A 16,664-nucleotide genomic window follows, 5' to 3' on the forward strand; every position below is an offset into this window, starting at 1 on the left:
AAGGAGGACGAATCACGTAGTCCATGATGCTTTGCGCGAAAATATTACCTAATTTAGTCACCTCCAAGAAGCTTTTCACATTGGGAAGCAGCATTTTCTAACATCGATTTCAAACAGATCAAAGTACTTTAACGTAAGTTTTTTTGAACTGTCTGAATATTTATTGTCTCTTTACATTGTTAAGCTTGCCAATTGATTCAGTACTAACCTTTTTTTAGATCAATGTTCTCGATTTCATTTCACTTGCAAACGACGTGATGGCCGAATGACCCCAAACAATCGCGGCAAGTGACAGTTGTTATGGCAATGTTCTATCCAATAAGCGATGGGATTAACAAAATAAGATATTACCGAAGTCGATTTGATTCTGGAACCTCGAAGAACCTCGCAGTTTCAGCAGTATTTTGTTGTAGAATTTCACGTTTTTCGCCTGTTTACTTCAACAAAATGTGTTCGCAAGGCGTCAGGTTACTCAAATTGCAGAAAAGTGAGTTTCGTGTTGGTTTCTTCCACTTTGTTGTTATTGAAGCTCAATAACTGATATTTCTCAAACTTTTTAACTTCCCGTGTCTTTTCTATTTTTTTATCTAGATGGATGGTTAGGAAAAACGTCCACATGTTGTGACCGGCAATACGCCTAACAAACCTAATGAAAAGAGACCTCGTGAACAAGAAGTCGATGGTGCATCGGAGGAAAGACCTGCCAGGCAAACGTTGGCTTTTCAAGAAAAGATAAGCCCTTTCGAAAAGGTGCTTGTTTATTTCCTTGGCCTCTGATTTGTTCATTTTCTGATTTTATTTTCCCTGAGCATACTACGTTACAGCAACAGCAATTCGAAAATCAACTGAGTGAACTTGTAAGTCGTATCTCTTTTTATCGTTGAAGGTCAGTCGCGGAATACTCAGAAAAGCCAAGTTGGTTTGATCTCCTAAAAGCCCAAAGCAGTTAATTTCGCCCCAGAAAAGGAAGATGGTGGCAATTTTGTGGGGAAGAGTGAAGAGATCGCCTTGGTACAATTTATAGCCCTATTCGGTGAACTAAAGAAAGGAGAATGGCCGTCATTCGGCACTCAACTTGAATACTGGGATAAAGCTGCAGAGTTTACCCAGGATATGGCGAAGACAACACACAGGAGAACCAGTAAGACATATTAAAAATTGCTGTTGTCTTATATTCACAATAATTTATACCTCTCTGTTGAAGCAGTATACTTTGTGAATGATCTCATAAGACCAGAAAATTGATGCTTGGAGAACTTTCTTGGACTTGTAAATACATATGGGTTATTGACCAAGTGTGACATCAAGATGGCTGGATATTGGCCAAGTTCTTTTTTTGCCAAAAGAGGATGAGGCCAATATCCAGCCATCTTGACCGAACAAGCTTGGTCAATAAAGGATTTATTATATAGCTTTCGGGGAAATTTTTCTTGCGGGACACGGCCAGTGGTCTCAAGCGGGCAAAATAGCTCCATCTTGCCTGCTCGGGTAGCCAATCACAGTGCAGGATTTGATTCATCTTGCCCGCTCATGGAGCTGGCCATATAATAGCAAGTATTTGTAGAACAATATACCTTGCTCTACAAATACTCTAATCTTTACTTATGTCCTCGTTGATAATTTGTGATATCATAATCAATGCTCAGCATTAAAATACATTGTTTTTATACTTAGTTGATATTGTTTTAGGAAAATTTTGTTTTACATTTTCTCTGCAGTATTTGAATAAACCACCTGTGTGTTTTGGTTATGTAAATTTGTCATAAAATGGCAAATATTTCAATCATTGCAAATTCTTTGTCTTCAGAACCAAGCGTGTGGCGTCATGTGCTTGTGGATTTGAAAAGAAAGTATGGAACTGTGGATGCAGCTGAAGCTGCTTTTGGCCTTACTGTGATGGTTCACCGTACCAGTCTTCAGCAAGTCCAAATACAGATAACCTGAATTTGTCACCATCTCTTGCTAGCAAATTAAGCTGCCTTACTCCTACTCAGCTTATGGATTTGATTACGGAAGGTCTACTACTGTTAGGACCAAATGTGAACTTGATGCAGCTGTTATTAAGTTTGTTCAATGAAGTAAAAGACCTGAACACTTTAAGCATAGTTGAACAGCTGTACTCATGACTTACAGCAAAGAACGCCCTAGCATCAAACGTACTTGGCTTTGTTCAGCTATCGTTAGCAGCGATGAAGAGGTTGGAGACAAGTAACAAAGTCAACTGGGTTATTAAATTTTGTCAGATGCTTGCTAATGATCGCCCAGACAAGTCAGGACCACTCATCCCACTTAACAGAATGCCATTTGGGCTACTGCAGTATTGCATTGAGTTCTTCACCTGCACTAATGTTATGCAAGTAAGTTACCTTTTCTGGGCAGTTTTTAACTGTTGTGGGAAAATATATGATTTGTCTGTGCTGTCTACAGTTTTAGTTTGTTAACATTGATGACTATGTCATGCCTTGTTGCTGATCGATGTGAATCAAATTTGGTGTTAATTGGGATTGCTGAAATGCCACACTGACTGCACAATTGAACATTGATGGCTGAGTTAAAAATGCTCTGATAATACACCTCATATTTAGTAAAAACAAGACATATTAATTGTCCGTTGTTAGGATTTAAACCCAATTTAATACTTTTTCCTTTCAAACTAGATTAAGGAACCTGAGGATTTTAAGTAAATGTGGCAGGAGACAATGCTTATGGAATTTCCAGAGAGATTCCAGAGACTTTTGGCAGGCCCTATGTGGAGTGGCATGGATCCAAAAGACATAAGAGATCCCATGAAGGTAAATAGGACAATTTTTAATTAATTATCAATTGACTTGTACAGTGTTTGAATGAGTTTGTTCAATTTTTTGAGCTATGATGTAATATCAAGTATCCAGTTTCCCTTATTGCCTAAACAGCATTTCAATTTGAACTTACTTTATGTTTTAGGCACAAGTAAATGTACCTTGCACCAGCAAATCCACCCAACAAAGAAGGAACCAAAAGTCACTGTTTACCTCAAGTACAGATGTGCAGGTAATGCATTATTCTGCCTAATAGATTGTTTCCATTCAAATAGACACCCCTTCTATTCTAGATGCAGTATATCAAATCAGCACCCCTAGTGAAAAATTAAGTTTGTATTTTTAATACCTTTCAATGATGTTTGTAGGGAGGTAATGTTTATTCAAGTTATTCAGTTATTGCAAGATTATGTTGTTTCCCCAGTTTAGTTTCACTATTTGTCCATTGTAAAATATTTCTAGTACAGAGGATTTAAATTAAATTAAATTAAATTATCTAAGTAGCCCTATTAGAGCTGTATTTATTTGTGTATTTTATACCTGGCGGCATTTGATGAACTCAAAGAGGCTAATCCCAGTGGGCGATTCTGGTTAAAATTAGATGCCACAGACATCAACAAAGCATTAACGGAATCAATGAAAGGTGTATGGAATGGAGATGTAGATCTCGGTGACGGAAAGTTACAGGAGCTGAGGGAGGAGTATGACAATAGAGTTCATCAGGTGGGCAGTTTGGCGGGCCTTGAGAGTTGTGTAGAGCTTGAAGCAGGGTTGAAACAGTGGATTGATGAGTTGGACGTTGATGGAGTTCCTAGATAGTGGTTTCAAGGAAGCTGTTGAGGAGTACAGGAAGAAGTTCACAAATGCATCTACTGCAGAGGAAACTCTTTTTTTTAAAAAAATTTTTTTAAACAATTTTTTTTAAACAATCTTTTTTAAACAATTTTTTTAAAATAATACTAGTGAGCAGCACTTCAGCAAAAGATCTTGTCAACTTGCTTTATTTTCTCCGACCGGTTTCGTCTGATCATACAGACTTCATCAGGGAGTTTGAACAAGATACATAAAGGAACTTATTTTATACCTATTCTTTAGAGTACAAATCACGTTCCGACTAGGGTGTGAACAGCAAAAAACACCTACAAAATTGCGTGCAGGATATGACTAAAATCCTGCGAATGTGCAATGTTTAATTTTGGGGCTCACGGATTTAACGTTAAATCCGTGAGCCCCAAAAACGTTTACTTACATAGATGTGCTAACGTATTGGTAGATTTATAACTAACAATAGAACTAAGGTTTGGTAAATGCTTAAGAGTAACTTTTTTGATTCCAACATGACTGCAGTTAAACGTGGATTTGAACACCACTGTCCTATGTCTAGATAACCGACCAGGCTTAGAGAACCATTTACTCCTTTCACTATAGTTTATCTCCCTGAAAACGGGTAGTAAAAACCTAGCTGGATAACCCCGAAGGCGTAAGCACTTCCAGAATAGTTGACGTGTCTCATCGAATGAGCGAAAAGTCGAGCTATTTCTGGCGTAACGCATGAGCTCGCCTTTGATAAAAGCTTTCTTGTTGCTAGTGGGGTGAAATGACTCATATGGTATATACAGATACTTGTTAAGCAGTTTCTGAAAAGTAGAGTATTGCAGTTTGTTTATGACAGAATCTTTGAAAAGTAGCAAGTCTAGAAAGGAAATCTTAGAATCGCTAATTTCGTAAGTTATCTTAATGCGTTCATCCTTAGTATTAATGGCACTGAGAAATTCAAGGAGGGTCTCCCGAGGGCCTTCCCAGATGACAAAAATATCATCGATAAAACGCTTGTAGAGGGTTAAATTTTGAGAATACAATTCAATAATATCCCTCTCATGATAATACATAAAAGCGTTTGCGGCTGTAACCGCGAAGGGAGTACCCATGGCGATACCAAATGTTTGATGGTATATATCGCTACTAAATTCAGATTTAAGGAAATTATTTTCAAAGATTACACGAGTTAACTGAACCAAGAGAGGTGTTTGCGCTACCTTGCCCTCTCTAAGCAAGAGGTCAAGAGCAATAATTGCTTTCTTTGTGTCAATGTTTGGATAGAGTGATGACACATCCACCGTAACAAGAAGGCAATTTGCGGGTAGCTCAACTTTCTCTAAACATTGGATCAGTTCACCCGAGTCACGCAAAACCGTAGGCATAGTAATGTTTGGTTTGACTAATTCGTCAACAAAAATACTAATGGGCCTAGTGATATAAGAGTGAGAAGCTGCGATAGGCCTCCCAGCTATAGGTGACTTATGAATCTTAGGAATAATATAAAATTTAGCAGGATCGATACTCCTAGGACTGTCGTCTAGGCTACGGAGGAACTTGACAGAGTTGGGTGGTAAAAATCTAGAGTAACTATTTACAAGTTTATCTCTGGTCTCAATTACCTTTTGACGTCTAAATGTCCAGTCATCTTTTGTGACTTTAGCATATGATTTAGTGTCATTGAGGTGTTTAAGAGTCGCTTTTTCTATCCAGTCTGTGGATATGAGAGCAGGTCCGAGGTTTTTGTCTGTGGCTAAGACGCGAACTGTGGGGTTTTCCTTGAGCTCACGTAATCCTCTCCGTTCGCCAAACGTCAGATTGTTTGTCCAACGCGGGTCTGGTTAAAGGTCTCCAGTAGCTCTAGACGGATTTTATACAGGTTTTCTTTGAGGTCAGGATCTTCCCGAGGCGGATTCCATCCTGTTTTAACGTACAGTTTAGGATTGAAGTCCGGGTCATCAGGTTGATCAGCAAATTTGTAATGCAGATGGACGCTACGACAGAAATCCTGTATTTGATTGTCAAAAACACAAATGGCAGGCAGTCTAAGCGTAGGTCTAAATTTAAGACCTAAGCCAAGAGTTTGTGACTGCTCTGGGGTGAGAGTGACATTTGAAAGATTGTGAAATTCCAAATTCCGTGGTAAAAGGTCCAAAATCGGTTTTTTTTTGCCATTTTGTCAAGCCATTTAGAGTAACTGTCTCTCACATCTATTTTACGACGCCGTTTCCGCAGCCTTTCCCGTTTTCTTATTTCTGGCGACGAGAAACAGAGGGAGAGCGGCTATCAGAAAACCTGACATTGGGTTTTTTGGGCTGTCTCCGCTGTTTAGATCGACTTCGTCTCCCTTGTGCACTTTTGGCTGCGGGCGAGGGGTTACACGGGTTTCGGGGCATCCTGGCTCGAATCTTGACGGCGTTGTTGTTTCCGATTTCTGGAGCTTGATCTATTTTTACCACGGCTTTTGGAATTTTTTTGGGGCGGTGGAGCTGTATTTCCAGGCGGAGAAGCTGGGTTGAGCTTAGAAACTTCCTGTCGCACGGCACGTTGCACCATGTCGCGGACAGACTGTTCGTTAATGGTAAATTGGGTATCCATTTGCTCTGTTCTTTTGGCCTCTTTAGAAGCTTTTTTAATGTTCTCCGCTACCCGTTTAGAAGCTCGTGTTGCGGCACACTCGAAATAGAAGCTGTCGGCAAAACATTTTGCCGACTTGACATATTCGTCCGCTTCGGTGTTAAGAGAAGAATCACTAGATTGAAAGGAATTCCTCCAGGTCTCAATGGCAGTGAAGACGCTCTTCTTCTCTTCAGCGCACCGTACTTTTGGTTGCTGTTCTTCAGTTTTTAGGGAGTTGATAGTGGCGTCTAGAAGCTTTAATTCAGCTTCTTTGGTGATGTTGTTGAATATTTCTTGAAGAAGCTGGGTATTACAGCCTTTAGCGGTTACAGAGCGAATCTTCAAACCACTGGGTACCTTCCTGTTGCTCTTGTTGGATTCAAGTCTCTGTATGCGTTCCTGTAGACCATAAAGCTGATTTTCAGCCTCGATGAAGCTACGGACAAGATTTTTTAGCACGCGTTGAAAGTGGTCATCGATCCATATTTCGGATTCAGGTGATTCTTCGGTTGTTGTCGCTCGATGATCTTCTACGACCTCCTCACGCGCCCGACTTTGTCTATCTGTAGATTCTTGCCGTTTTTTAAGTTTTAAAGCACTTTTGGTCATCTTGAATCCAGAGCGATCTGAAGTGTTGCGGAACATATTGTGGCTTCTGCTAGCTGTGACTTAGACAATTTTTTTAAAAATAATACTGGTGAGCAGCACTTCAGCAACAGATCCCTGGTTTCGTCTGATCATACAGACTTCATCAGGGAGTTTCATCAGGGATTTAACGTTAAATCCGTGAGCCCCAAAATTAAACATTGCACATTCGCAGGATTTTAGTCATATCCTGCATGCAATTTTGTAGGTGTTTTTTGCTGTTCACACCCTAGTCGGAACGTGATTTGTACTCTAAAGAATAGGTATAAAATAAGTTCCTTTATGTATCTTGTTCAAACTCCCTGATGAAGTCTGTATGATCAGACGAAACCGGTCAGAGAAAATAAAGCAAGTTGACAAGATCTGTTGCTGAAGTGCTGCTCACTAGTATTATTTTAAAAAAATTGTTTAAAAAAATTGAAAAATGCAAATTGGAATGTGGTCGAATTTCAGACACTTCGGCAACAAGCACAACTCTTAAAGCAAGTCTATGAAGCAGAATTGAGTCAACTTAATCCTGCTGTGGTTAGACCACAGGATTTAATGGTTGTGAAGACATTTCTCAGAGGCATGGCTAGTGATACAAAAAGCTACCCTCGGAACCTATTCAAGAAGAAGAGAACAGCAGCCACCCATGTCTTGGTCTTAATGCTCTCGGATGAAAGATGGTAAAAGAAGCCTTATGCCTTACCAGTGAGATTCATTCCATACAAAAACCTGCATGAGCGGTATGTTTGTGACTTCACAACAGAAGTGAAGAAACATATGACAGAGAGAGGACTGTCTGTTGTGGGTAAGCAGGGTTAAAACTTCGCAGTCGCACGGTCGCCAGTGGCGATTAAAAAGAGCCCAGGGCCACTAAGAATTGAGGTTTGATCGCCCAAAGGGCGACTACGATTTGAGAAGTATGCAAAGGATAACAATAAAGATGAAATGAAATGCTCTTTCCTTGGAGTACCTTTCTTTCCTTTCTGTTCTTTCCTGAACTCTAAGTTCATCAATCTGTAGTAAAAGTTAGTTCTAAAGTGCAAAATTTAAAGCCGTTGGTGATCGAGTTTTTAGATCGCTCCGATATGTAGATGCCATTTTGATTTTATTGACACCTGACTCCAGACTTACCCAGAGGTCTGTGCGGTACATTTGGAAACACGAATATCGGCAAACTGCTTGAGTTTGGAATACAAAATGTGGAAATACCTCTCTGGATGTGAACAGCCGCCGCCGAAAAAAGCCAAAAGCAAGGACGATGTTATGGAGAGTAACCAACTGTACGAGAAAATTTGAGGGCCACTTCATTTTGGCCTGGGCCACTAAGAGTTCAGGGATACTGGCCCGAGTGGCAACCAAGCACTGAAGTTAATTTTTAGCCCTGGGTGAGTGGCCCTAATGTATCACACACTCCCTCTCCCTCTGCCTCTCACTTTCTCTCTCTCTCTTTCTGTGTGACTCTTTGTGGGTTTATTCATGATTGGCAAACTGTACAATTTTTGTAAAAAGACTATAATGTTTCCAATTTCTCCTGCCTGGTTTGTCTGACTATGTGTCCCTGGAAATACCTTTTCAGGCACTACTACAGATGGCGAGTTTTGCTCCCTACGATCACATGGTGAAACAAGGGCTATCCACATTTAGCAGCTCATCCATGATGCTAAAGAGAGTGTCAAGAGAAAAAGCAAGGACACTTTGTTGAAAATGCTGCGTGTAATTGACAGTAAGTGCTGATCATGTGAATTGCTATTAGTCTCCATCTCAGTGTATGCAGGGCTCTCAGTGATGTTCCAATTAGGCAACTGCTTCAGCAAAGTACCTGATGGAGAAAACTATAGATTAAGTGCCATAATGTAACATCAGTGCACTGACTGCATGAATTATAGCTGGCTGTTTACATCAAAATACTCAACAGGTTGTGTAGTTCAACTGATTAATTGAGTAACCTTTTACAGCTTTGTCCTCACAATTTTTTAATTTAGCTGCTCCAGATGGTAGACCAATTGTCAAAAGTCCCAACAGCGATATTCCAGTTCCAGTCATCCTTGAACTGAATCAGATACTGGCCAGCGGTCTAAACCTGGAGGATGCCATTACTAACCTTAATAATAATAATAAAAGCTTTATTTAAAACTGAAAGACTGATCGGTGAAGTCCGGGAGGAAGACGCTGGTATAAACCGATGATTAGTATCTATAAATTACTTGGTAAAAAACGATAATCGATCAAACAATACTAAAAAAAAAATCTAAACGCTACATTTATGAGCAGTCTTGTCTAAATAACTAAAAAATTTAAAAAAGTTTAGTTTTAAAAATTTTCAGACTACTGCAGTTTAGATGGTCGTTTGGGAGGTCATTCCATTTCTTGGCAGCAGCATACATGAATGTGGACTGGCCCATAGTAGGTTAAGTTCTAGGGAGATGAAGTTCTCTGTTGTCTCTGAAGACCTTACCATGAAGTTCGGATCGTAATACAAAATAGCCTTGTAGTTGGCTGGGACAGTTATAATCGTTCACGATTCTATAAACTAACTGTAGACGCATATAACGCCGCGTATTGAATGAGGTTTTACAGACCAAGCTTCTCTCTCATAAACTGTGTGCACGTTCAGTGATTTGTTCTCAAAATTATTCTCGTCTTATTTTGCAGCCCTTGTAAAAAATCAGAGTTCTTCTTGCTGCAAAATCCCCATACGGTGCAACCATAGTCTAAAATAGGTAGAATTGTTACTTTATAAATCTTCAATAAAATAGCAGAGGGCTAGGAAAAGATGAAATTCTGTTTAAAAGTTTCAGTTTGGGATAAACCCTGAAGGCAACATAAGACACATGATTGTTCCATGATAACGACTCGTCTACCACTACGCCAAGATACTTAAAATGCTTCTGTTGTTTTAAGATTGAATTTCCATAGAATATGTTAATGTCCCTGGTGGTTTTAACTGCATTCTGTGATGCAATAACCATGGTTTCCGTCTTTTTTATGTTACAAAAAAGGCCATTTCTGCAGAACCAGTGTCGTACGTTCCTGAGGTCCTCATTGACATTGTGCTCAGCTAAATCAATGTCCTTAGAACTGGAATGCATCTTGGTGTCCTCTGCATATAACGAGACATTGGAAGTATGGCATGCCTTCAATATATTATTAATGTGGATGTTAAATAACATTGGTCCTAAAACCGACCCCTGCGGGACACCAAAAGAGAGAAGCAACAGAGCCGAAATAGCGTCCTTGAAGACGACACACTGTGATCTCTCAGAGAGGTAACTGTTGAACCATTGAAGTTCGGACTCTTTGACACCATGATATTGAAGCTTGGTGAGCAAAACGTCATGTCTGATATCCTCAAAGGCTTTTCTTAAGTCAAGGTCAATACCTCCATCTGTAAGGGACGCTAACGCTCTTTTAACTTTTAAATGATTACTAGGTAATTATTTTAGGTTTAAATAACTTATTTCTTATTATATTTGTACATAACTATTTTTAGGCATCTATTGTACATTACATATTTACATAGATTATATAATCCTATTTCTTCTTTTTCTTCTTTTACACAATTCTGAGTTCACGCACACATTTTAACGAGCACTTGCGCTCCTTGGTGTTGCGTGGTTAAATAAAGTATTGTATTGTATTGAAAAACACTGAGTTGAGACCTTTATCAATTGCCATCTTCCATGAATCTACCTTAAGTAGACCCACAGTAGTTGAAGAGAACTTGGAGTAGGCAAACTGATGCTGTTCTATGAGACCAGACTTGTAAACAAAGTTCTGTCAGTCCAAATTTGCAAAGGATTCCAGGATTTTTGAAACAAAGGGTAGCACTGAAATAGGTTGGTAATTATCACAGTCAGTTGCTGTGCCTCCTTTGAAAAGTGGTGTTACTCTTGCTTTTTTCCAGGCAGAAGGGAATTGACCAGCTTGAAGCGATTCATTGAAAAGATGAGTTAGGCTTTGAGAGACACTCGGTTCCACCATTTTTAGGACTTTCACGGAAATCCCATCTGATCCTGTTGCCTTTGTCTGGTTAAGATCCTTGATAGCTTTAGAAACCTCATTCACATTTTGCAGGGTAAATTTAAAGGATTTGATGTTTGATGGCGCCGTGTCTGGAACAAATTCAGATTTGACTTCATTTGAGTTGGCTAAGAGAGAGGATGCTATTGACGTAAAATATAAGTTCAACGCATCGGCAATGTCATTGTGAGCAGTCACCTCTTTGCCATCAATAATCAGAACCTGCTTGAAAGTTTTCCAGAAGTTATGCGGATTGGATCTACTTTCCGCTAATTTCTCAGTAAAATAATTCTTTCTGGCTTTTTTGAGTAATGAGGTGACTAGATTTCGCAGGTGCCTATATTACAACCAATCTGATGGCCGATTGAATTTCCTAGCTTTTTTGTGGAACTGATCACGCCTTCTCATTGTGGACAGTATCGATTTATCTAGCCAGGGATAAGTTGACTAGCGAATGCATTTGCGGCAGATATCAAAGTGCTCATTCATAGCATTAAGAAACAAGGATTGCCAGACGTAACATTTGTTGATGTGAGAAAAAATTTCCACAGTATTCCACGACACAAATTGTAAGTCTGTGATAAACTTTGCAATGCATTGTGAGGTAAACGAACGGGTTTCAATGTAGCGTTGTTTAATAGGTTTGATGGATGACCCATGCAGAACTCCAATTAAAGGAGACCTGTGGCCAAACTTGTGGATTAGGTAATCTAGAGAAGAAACATATTGGTGAACTTGCAATTACTGGTGTATTATTAAATGCTGTTAAAACAAGCCGGTTTGTACCATGCAAGGTCGCACTTAACTCACAAAGTGTAGGCTTTTTTCGTTGGCTTTCTTTTGCACACATATTACAAAGACATATGGCCAGAATAGCTAGGGTGGCAAAATTGCAGCAGAACATGGAATGGTAAAGGCTAAGGGTTCTTGGGTCACAGAGGGCACTCCTTCCCAACAAATCATAGAATACTCTCCCCCCTTCCCCCCCCCCCTTCCCTCACACCCAGATCTTGATGTTGATCTGCCTGCTGGAAAAATTTATATGCATTAAAGTCGTACGAGCTCAAACCTTTTTCATTGCATTTCATTCAAGATTATAGGTAAGGTTTCTTATGAAACAGCACTTCTTTTCCAATGTGGAACCACTTGTCTCTATATATTGTATGTAAAATACATAAAAATAAGCACTTTTTTGCAAGCATTTTCAGTGTTGATCTGACAAATCTGTTGACCATAAATATGTGTTCCAACAATAATAATAACAGCTTTACTGAATGTCAATGTATTTAGTATTAACTAATAATTGGGGACAAGCTCAAGGAAGTTTCTTTCCCTTTGTTTTCTTTTCAATCAGGAAGCAAAAGTGTAAACAAAAGACAGGGTAAAAATCATTTAAGCTTATCAAAATCAAGTATTTGGGAGTTTCTTTCCAAGTTTACGTGCATTTCACATGCCACTTAGAGTTCTGATCAATGTACTAAAATAAACAACACAAATATAAAGAACACAACTTTAATCTAAACTTAAAGTGCCACTAACCCCCCAAAATTTTTTCCTTTAATAAAATCTACTAGTTTCCCTGATTACTTCAGCGAAAAAATTATCTCGATTGATAAAATCCCTGCGTTTCTACAAGCGTTTCAACATGTAATTTCTATGTTCACGACCGCGCAAGTGGGATCTGGGTCGGGCTACTAGTCACGTCACTTCGGGAACCGGGCTAAAACACTGAAGAGACTTTTGACTGAGCTTTGAGGGCAGTCAGAAAATTTTTGGGGTATTTGTGATTCATGTTTTATCAAAACGGGACAAGAACTTAAAGTGAAAGAACTGTATCATCTAGCATTACAATTCGGAGTCTAGCTACGATTTGGACGGCTGCGAGGTACATAGTTTTTTTTCCTTTTCGAAGTGCGGGTTGCCAGTCGAGATCGCCGTGTTGTATAATTATATTAAGGCCGGGATCAACAATTTGCCGGTCCATTTGGGTTATAAAGGTACAAACAATGACTGAAGAGTTAGCTTACAGCTCTTAAAGGGTTATAAAGATGTCAATGAACACAAAGAGTTGGTAATTTGACTTTACAGAACGTGCAAATTTCTGAGTGACAAAACACTTTTATATTCAAATATTAATTTCCCCCGAAATACAAGTTAAAATGCGATGCAGTCGTAATCCACTCCTGCCTACTTCTCCAGATCATTGATTGAAACTAGTTTTTACATAAGAGATAAGCAGAGATGTCAGCAAACAATATTCGAAGGTGAGGTAACTTTTCGCTTCGTTATTGTCGCCCGACCGTAGAATATGCACATTCAATTACTGTGTACGAACATGAGCTACACAAATTTGCATATTCCGTACTAGTGAAATCATGGAAAATCCTTCGACAAGATCTTGAAAAGAGGTTCAGTGTACTTCCATTAAATAAATACATTTCTACTTCACTGTTATTTTGAATGAAATGTCCATTTTACGCACGGTAATAACCTGGGAGTCCTCAACTTCTCAGTTTGCGTTTCGGTTGACTGATAAGCGCATTCTTCTTTCAGCACAACAATCCCCGTCGGTAGCCATAGGGTCGAATCTTAATCGTTTGTTTCACTTTCCTCGTATATTTATAAATGCTTGATCCATTCTAAGTTTGTAATTTAGATGTATTTCGTTCCTCGAAGACAAAACTCCAAGAGAAAAACAATTTTGTATTCGGAATGGCCATTGAGAAACACGGCCAGATTACAGACGACCTCCAGCGTGCATGTGTTTTTATTAAAATCCACAAATACATAGCTAGTTCACCAGTTTGAAGCCTCAACAATCTTCTTCGCGTCGTTGTAGAATGTGGGTTTAGTTTACTATTCGTTTAGACAAGTCAAGTCTCTATTTCAAAATGCGATGCGTTTAATTTACCATGTAATTTTGTCACCTATAGTTTTGTCTGGGACTCGCGATGGAGGATTGTTTGCGCTCGAAATAGTCAGATGGCTCGCAGCTTATCCCAAATTCGTGTCTTATGCAGTACCTTGACAATTTCAAGTTTTCCACTAGAGATAGAGAAGAATATACAGGCCATGAAAATCTCTAGGTTTTTACAGTAGTGGCGAACCCGAGATCGAAGAAATCCTAAATGGCTACCCGGCATTAGCTTCACACAGACCAGCCCACTTCTTTGGTCTTTTTCTCATTTCTGGCCGAGTTTCATCGAGATAGAGGTATTGAATGAAGAGGAATACTCTATTCTACGCATCCTGTATTGCTACAGCCTCCAACAACATATCTTCCTTGCATTCTGCAACGATTTTGACACACTATCGCATGTTTGCATACATTCTTCTCAGAAACAAAATATTGTTATTCCCGAAGTGACGTCAAAAGCCAACTTGTCCCATTCTCCGCTATTCCTCGGTCGTGAACATGGAAAAGGGGAAATTTGCAAACTTTAAAATTTCATAGAAAATTAACGAAAATAGCTAAAACGATAATTTTTTCGCAGTGGTGATCAGGAGATAAAGGAAATTTATATTAGCAAAAAAAATTTTTCGGGTTAGTGGCACTTTAACTCGATGCCGGTTGAACATGGACAACTCAACATGAAAAACTTAAGTGTTTAAACTGCAGAGTGGTGAACGAAGGTCCTGCTTGATTGAACGTTGGATCTCACAGCAGATCTAATCAGCCAAACTTGAAAAGTAAAACAATACGTCACTACTGCAAGGCTGACACAATGTTGTAGGGCTAAAACAATATTTCACCTGGCCTCAGGTTTAGATGTTACTAAATTATAAAAATGAAATTACAATATTATACAACAGTGCCAATGTTTGTCTTGCATTCAATACCTGTTTCGTTCATTAAAAGCTGTTTGTTTCGCTCATAGAAGCTCATTAAGGTCGAGGAATAAGACACATTCTCATCAAAGCTTACCAGATTAGCTTTTCAGGTCACTTTCCAGCAAACAAATGCACATCTCGTGGTCATTTTGAACACCTGGATGACTCAAATGCTCCTAAAATTCAGCCTTCAAGTTGGCCATAGTACTAATTCGAACATTCGAAGTCAACTCCACTTCAATTTAGCGAAACACCTAATATTAATGGTCATGTAAAAGCTACAAAATCATCAATATTCGGGCTGGCATGATGCACACATTGGGTAGTAGGCCTGCACTGACTGCACGGTTACTATTCCAATATGGCATTGGACTCAGGCACTCTTGTTCGGGCCGACTAATTACAAGCAGTGTCTACACCTGAGTGAGTGAGTGAGTGAGTGAGTGACACATTTGCATATTGGAGTCCCCACAACAAACACATTTCTACGCTTCGCGTATCCACGAGTTTAAAAATCGGTAGGTGGTTACTAAAGGAGGCTGATAGAACACCAGTAGATTCAAATGAGTTAGGTGTCAATGTAATAAGTACATCAACAAGTGAAGATGTACTCGTTACTCTGGTGGATTCTGTTATCATTTGTCTAAGTTCATTTGCCATTAAGAACTCCTCTATTCTTTCTGTTTGATGTAGTGCACTCTTTAAACAATCGCAATTCAAGTCGCCTAGAATAATTACCCCCATATTGTGCCTAGTGGCTTTATGTAAAACATCTGCCAAGTAATTAAAAATCTCGAGGGACTCGTTTGGTGCTCGGTAAGCACAGCAAAGTAAATAATTTTTGTGATTTATCTCAAATTGCAGCCAGAGAGTTTTGTATCCATGCTCAAGATCACATCATCGAGAAAACTTAAGTCCATTCTGATTGAGCAAATAGATAGCAGTAGCACTGCCTTTACGGCCATGGGAGCGATCTAAGTGAAACATTTGATAGCCAGAGGTATGTACTTCTGAGTCTATAAGAGTGTCGTTCAGTCAGGTTTCAGCAATTGCGATCACCAAAGGATGGTTTCTAGTGAATATAAGGCATAACTCATTGATGTGGCGAAGAAGACTTCTGCAATTGAAATGGATTATCCAAGGTTTCTGTTGAGTATCTTTTCTAAGTAGACTTTGTTGGTTATGCATGTGCACTGGAGTCGACGCCGTTGGCCGTGAGCTGGAAGAAGTCTTCTTGTTGTTGCCTCTTGCTTGATAAGGTCTGGGATTAAGCTTGATGTCATGAATAAGGTTAATATAATAAGACGCAAAGTTGCCACTGAATTGCAGTAGTAGGACACTGATGCTTGAGTGCGATGCATTTGATAGTAGCTTCAAAGAGCGCCTCGAACCCAAGATGGCGTTTATACCACGAATGCAGCCCTTGCCTTTAAACCCCTAACCACTTTCACTTTTGCAAAAGTTATCGTTTGATTGACAGGTAACTCTAAGACAGTTATGTAACATTTTTATCCAGTTAGATAGTCCAAGCCTTTAGCTCTAAAAAACAAAAATTCAACTCAAAATCATAAAACCTAAATTTTTATTAATCTTTTAAAAAACATACTATTGCAGCTTACACAAGGTTGGTACCATTCTCCCCTCGGCCATTCTCCCTTCAAGCCTTCATTGGGTAAGTACATGCTTTTTTTGCTCCGTTTTTTGATGGATTTTGCACCCTTAGGAGACCAGATAGAAGCCATCCAACTATCAGGGAAGGTACATAAGGTGTTCTCGACACTACCTGATGCATTTTCCCTAAGATAGAAACAAAGGCTTGTGTGTGGTAACCATAACAAAGTCAAGGGTGCTCTGTTACGTATTTATGTTATTAAGGGACCTTGTAGATATGTTTGGAGGACCCTGATTGATGTTTTATGCTATCCATGTGTTAGTTAGCATTGTTTG

At 39.2% G+C, this 16,664-nt stretch overlaps 1 pseudogene; it reads left to right on the forward strand.

Annotated features, from left to right (window-relative positions):
- The first annotated feature begins 591 nt into the window (after positions 1 to 591).
- LOC149110556 (uncharacterized) overlaps positions 592 to 16,664 on the forward strand; it is a 71,438-nt pseudogene continuing 55,365 nt past the window's right edge.

The sequence above is a fragment of the Orbicella faveolata genome, unplaced genomic scaffold (genome assembly GCF_042242905.1).
Source record: "Orbicella faveolata isolate gen_17 unplaced genomic scaffold, um_ofav_v1 contig_24, whole genome shotgun sequence".
In the NCBI taxonomy this organism is placed as follows: Eukaryota; Metazoa; Cnidaria; class Anthozoa; order Scleractinia; family Merulinidae; genus Orbicella; species Orbicella faveolata.